Genomic DNA, 5,781 nt, shown 5'->3' with positions numbered 1-5,781 from the left:
AACTAGATTGAAGAACAAAACGACAGCAACTTGTCTGTTCCCCTTCCCCCAACTCCCCAGCACTGTTCCCATCCCCCCAATTCCCCAATAAAAAATCTTTAAAAAAAAAAAAAAAGATCAGGTGTATGTCCTCTACAAGAAACAAGCTTTGGATCATAAAAAATCCACAGCAGAATGAGAGAAGGACAATATATACTAAGGAAATGTGTTATTTCATTCTTGACACTTGTTTTGGAGATAAACTTATCTAATTGCTTATTTCTGAAATATCTTATTCTTTCAGAAGTTGGACTCTTTCAAATGGCCTCAAGACTGGTGAGTTTCACAGTTTTACACGATGAAAACTGAAACACTTTTCAATAAATTAACATGTGGTGGGTGTTTGTGTTTTGGCACGTTATTTGGGTTTCATTTGATTTTCGTTTGTTCTTAGGGGAGGAGAGAGGAGAGCCTTCATGAAAGTGGTAAGAACGTATTCAGGAACCCAACTGAACAGTCACCACGGATGGAAGTGAACTCAGAACAAGGCTGGAGTGAAGTGGACATTATCTTCTTTTCCTGGTGTAGAGGTGGCAAATGACAAGAATTGTAAAAAACAAAACAAAAACAAAAATAAACCAACTGCCCACAGACTAATACAGAAAGGAGTGAATATGAATTACCTATAGCTTCAGTGCACAGGATTACCACCCTCAATTCCCCAGGGCCTGCGAAGCAGCAAGGCCTAGTAGCTGTTATTCCCCTAGTTTCATCTTGCAAAGTAGTGTCATAGACAAAGTTTTTAACCACTCCAAACTGGCACCCAAAACCCTCTCCCCCAAGAAAAAATAAAAAGCTCTAATTGTCTCTATTACTTTCAGACATTAGCCACCAAACACAGATGTTCACTATTGAGAATTAAAGGAAGGGGGGAAAAGGTCACTGGAACCCGGATGAGCTTAATCCTTCTTTGAATTATTTGGCCCTATTGTCTTGAATGGCCCTTATCTTTGAAGAGGAAAGAAATATTTAGATTGAACATAAAAGGGAATGAATCATTCAATGGGCCCATTTTGTTGATAAGGCTCATTCATGCCTTTGCCCCTTTCCCTCCTAAAAAATGACAAAAGGGAAGGATGGGAAACAACTCATAAAAAGAGTAAACTGTGCTTCTGCCTCAAATCTGGGATGTTTCCTATCTTTAGGAATCTCTGGCCAAAAGAATTCTATCGGAATAGCAAGAATTCTAATACCTAAAAAAATGGGGGGGAAAATCTTTTCTTGGTTCCTTAACACAAGGAATTTCACGACAAAGAAAATTCACATTGGTAAAGGTTGTTTTGTTGTGGTTGCTTTCTGTTTAGTCCAGGTATTGGGGAGTTCCCATAATGTAATATATTACGTGTGTGTGTGTGTGTGTGTGTGTGTGTGTGTGTGTGTGTCCCTAACTACAACCTTCAACCAAAAAAGATCTCTCACCTAATTTCCTGGTAGAACCACCTGTCTAGGAGGATAACACGTACACAAAATTCACCCTGGTCCAGATTGCACTGGTACTTTTGGGGGGAGGGGGAACGGCTAATGGAGCACTGAGGTTTGGTTTGGTTTTATGCTCGTTTTCTTTGGATTGACTGGGATTTTCCCAGCCATTTAGTACAAATCCAAACCCTCCCTGCCCCTTTCCAAACTTAGAACGGTGCACAGTTTAGCAGCAAAATCCACTGTCGTGTATAAACTATCTAAAATCCTATTTCCTTGAAAACTCTGATTATGGGCGCACTCACTTTGCCCACTTCGACAGCCACAGGGCCTTTCTGTAATCAGGTGTTTCCTAGCTGCCTGTCTCTAATTGCACAAACGGACTTGGTTAGGTTCTAGCGCGTAGGACCCAATGGTTCACACGGTGAGCGCTAGAACTCATTGGGTTGTTCTGATCCTCCACCTCAGTCTACGCAGTATAATTTGGGTCCGAGTTTCCATCCGGGAAAGGCCTGCACGCCCAGTCCCAGTCAAGCTCCCTTTCCCACGTCTGTATCCCACTGCTCATGCGCCAGCTTCTTTTCTCCAGCCATTTGATAAATATACAGGTCAAGACATTTGGCAATTATACAGAAGGCAGACTCTGACCTCCCCAAAATATTCTACATATATGCCCTGGCCATGCCCTCCTCCCAGTTCAGTGCGTTTGCTAATGACATCTGACAGCCACATCCTTGAAATGTTTACTAATATCTCCCGGAGCAGGCACGTCCAGGACGTTAACTGGTAGTCGGGTCACAGATGACTGCCAGAGCTGCCCTCCGTGCGGCCGGGGCAAGTCACGCTTTGCTAACTCCACTGGCTATTATGCTGCTTAAAAATTTAAGAACATTTTTATGCAGAGGCCTCTCCCGGTAGCAGGTGTGACCCCTACTTGGGTTTAGACGCCTATCGCCTGCGTCCAGCTCCAGAAAGGTGCAGCCCTGCGGAGGGAAGAGAAAGCGAAAAGAAGTAGGGTGGGCAGGAACCAATCGGTTTCCAACAAGTGGGCAAAAAGTCGAGGCCTGACCTTGCTAGCTTCTGACCAGCGTAGAACGTGCTGAACTTGTGCATCAAAACTGCGCCCTCATTCTGAGCATAAACAGCTTGCCCACGCGGCAGTCTTTTGCAAACTCTGTGCCTTGACCCCCCCTCCCCCAGAGCGCGCGGCAAAAACCCTGCAGCAGCAAAGGGTGGGCCGCGCCCTGGGTCTTCGCTGGGGCTGGAGATACGCCCCGGGGAGCCGCAGCGCGTGCGGGTGCGTGCGCGTGCGTGGGCGTCCGCGCGTGCGCGCCCGTTGACACCCTGCCCTGCACCCCGGAGAGCGTGCCTAGACGTGGGCAGCAGCGCTGTGTGCGTGCGCCGGGGGTGGCGCACGCGTGGTACGTGCGCTCGCAGCACGATGCGCGGGTGTGAGTGAGGTCGTGCTCATGCCCGGCTTCCACTTGCTCCTCTGATGCGTTCGGGGGACGCCGGGGCGAGGCGGTGGGAGTGCGCTAACCTGTGACCCGGGGGAGGGGCAAGGAGGTTCTCCCAGCCGGGACAGTGGACCCGGGGAGACGCTTGACCTCATCCAAAGGAAGCGACGGGGTTATTTATGAGGCCTGATTTAAAAGTGGTGGCTGCCAGCAAAGTGAAAAAGCAGCTCACCCCAAGCTATGAGAGAAGCTATCGTCACGAGAGTGCTGTTTATGACAATATAAATCAACGTGGAGCTTTGTGATGGGAAATATGGAGAGCGTGAGTTTCGGATAGAAACAAAGAAAGTCAAGAAGGAAAAAATGCGTTTTTGTCCTGTTTTCCGCCCGCCGAGCAATTCCTCCCTTCCCCGGGAGCCCACGATTCCAGCGGGGAAACGGGAGGGGCTAACACGGCCCGTCGCGGGTCGGCTCTGCCTGGGTCTTCCTTCCCTAAGTTGAAACGAGGCTCGTTAGAGGGCGAGGGAATACATGTAAATAAACAACTCGGAAGATTTATGGGCAGGAGTTCAATTTTATAGGACTGTATTTATAGAGCCAGCGCTGGCTCACTTATAAATAGATTAATGGGAATCTAAAAGTAATGGACTTGTGAGCTGCACGTTTCATTTCGGAGGCTTGAACATGACAGACAACCGCCCTCGAAGTCCAAGCGTGGAAGGCAGCTTGTGTCAGGGAGTGGAGAGCGCCCTCAAGAAGGGACAGGTCCCATCGGGCCATCATTTCTCTGGCATCTGTAAGCTCAGGCTGCCCCGGTCCCGAGAGAGGAGGGACCCCACGGGGCTGTTATTTGCAAATGAAGACGAAGAATGTGGCCTCATAAAAAAATAATCGGGTCTTCCTCCTAGCATTATTTTTAATCAGGGCCCTTAAGCCGCTAATACCGGCGGGCGGGCGGGCGAGCAGGCGGGCTTCTGGGGCACTGTAAACCGCTCATCCGCGTTGGCTGCCTGAAGGCAAGCAGGGACGTCAGCAACACCTCCTCCAAGGTCACCTAGGGTCCCTGCGCTGGGCCTGTGGTCAGCAGGTCCCCCCCCCCCAGCCTAGTAAGATAGTAACAAAGGGGCTAAGGAGCTGTGACAGGCAGCCCTGGGCCGTTTTGTTAGCCAAGACTCTTACCCCTTACCTTCCCTTTCCAGTTTTTCCTTCCAGGTCTTTCCTCTAGTTCTTTTCCAACATTCAGGCCCTGCAGAACCTTGGGTTTTACTTAGTAAAGGTGACTGTCTCAGATCCTCTCCTTATCAAATGGTGATGGGAAATGGGGGAGGGGCGTCTATAATTTACCTATAGAATAATAGATCTGTTTCTCCAGAGCTAACTTTTCTGTAGGAGAATTTGCCATACGATATGGAAATGACTCACCACCCGCTTTGTGTAGTCCCAGTGGTAACCAAACCCTCCCTCCAACAGGCAAATGAAAAGGAAACAATGTAATACAGTTGAGCCAGAGACAAAGACATACATGTATTTTCTTTCTAGATAAATGGATTGCATACCCTCTTAATCACACTTCCCTTGGTTTTCTTTCCTTCCTTCTACTTCCCTTTTGTGTGTGTGGGGGGGGGGTACTTTTCTGTGATTCAGTCATTTATAGTTCTGGACATGATATCCCCCCCTTTTTTTTAACAAGGGACGCATGAAGTGGAAAATCTCACATAAAGCAGATTCCTTTGTCACTTCTGTCTTTCCCTATGGGAGGTCCAACTGGGAATGATTACCTGAAAAACAAAATTGATTTGGGAGGCACATTAATTAACTGAGCACCAACTATATGTTAAGTACTCTCAGAATCTGGAGTTATCAAGATTTAACTTTGCCAATTATCCCCAAATATATATATACACATTGCTGCTTCTGCTTTTTATAATTAAACTAGGCAATGTTGATGTTGGAAAAGACCATAGGAGACCCACATTTTATAGATAAAGACCTTGAGGTCCAAAGATAAACAGTGACTCGTGTGACTCGTCCAAACTGTGTAACATCTTGGATGACTTTATTTTCTTAGCCTCAGGGAAGACACCCAAGCCTTGGGATGAAATACAGATTGAGATGATGTTTGATCACTGCAGCCCATTAGGACTGGGCTGCAGCCCATTGACCCAAATGAGAAAAGCACCGTCTTCTTTAAGCAGCCTCTGAGCCTGAGGTAAGAACCAGCCTCCTAAAACAGCTATGCCTCTTTCCTCTTCTGGGTCAAGGGAGCTTTTCCACATTTGTTTATGGGGGGGTCTTTCTCTACTGGTGAAGTCAGGGTTGGGTTTAATCCTAAAATGGCCCAGTTAACTCCTCCAGACCCCAAGGTTTGGGGTGCAGCAGCCCATACCTGGCCTTGTGGGCATCTCTCCTGAACCACCTCCTTCCTTTAAGGAACATGGTCCAGCCTACTATCCCACTAGCTGTGGGAGGGGAACGTCATCTTTGACTTGGACCCAGAGCCGTTTAGTTACTGGGACACAGAGTCTTTCAGTTAGTTACCTGGGAAGTAAAGTTGATGCCTCATTTTTCAAAAGGGCAAAATAAAACCAAGAGATACCATTAACATGAGCCTTTATTGCAAATCTGATTAGCAATAGGTGAGAAGAGCGTCAATTTTGAATTTTAAAAAATAAAATACACCTCCTAGTGAAAACAAGTGTCCGTTTTTTTGAGAAGCAAAATTTATTGTATTTATGATGTAACAAAAACATTGTGTGTTTCGGTGAGGGGGGACAAAAAGAAAAAAACTTCTTGGCTATACTTTTTTTTCCCTGTCTGTAGAAATAAACAATATCCATATTCAAGAAACTGAAGATGAAAACACAAC

Source organism: Hipposideros armiger, unplaced genomic scaffold (genome assembly GCF_001890085.2).
Source record: "Hipposideros armiger isolate ML-2016 unplaced genomic scaffold, ASM189008v1 scaffold_288, whole genome shotgun sequence".
NCBI classification, from domain to species: domain Eukaryota; kingdom Metazoa; phylum Chordata; class Mammalia; order Chiroptera; family Hipposideridae; genus Hipposideros; species Hipposideros armiger.
The sequence above is the reverse complement of the archived record's forward strand: the minus strand, read 5'-3'. Positions refer to the sequence as shown.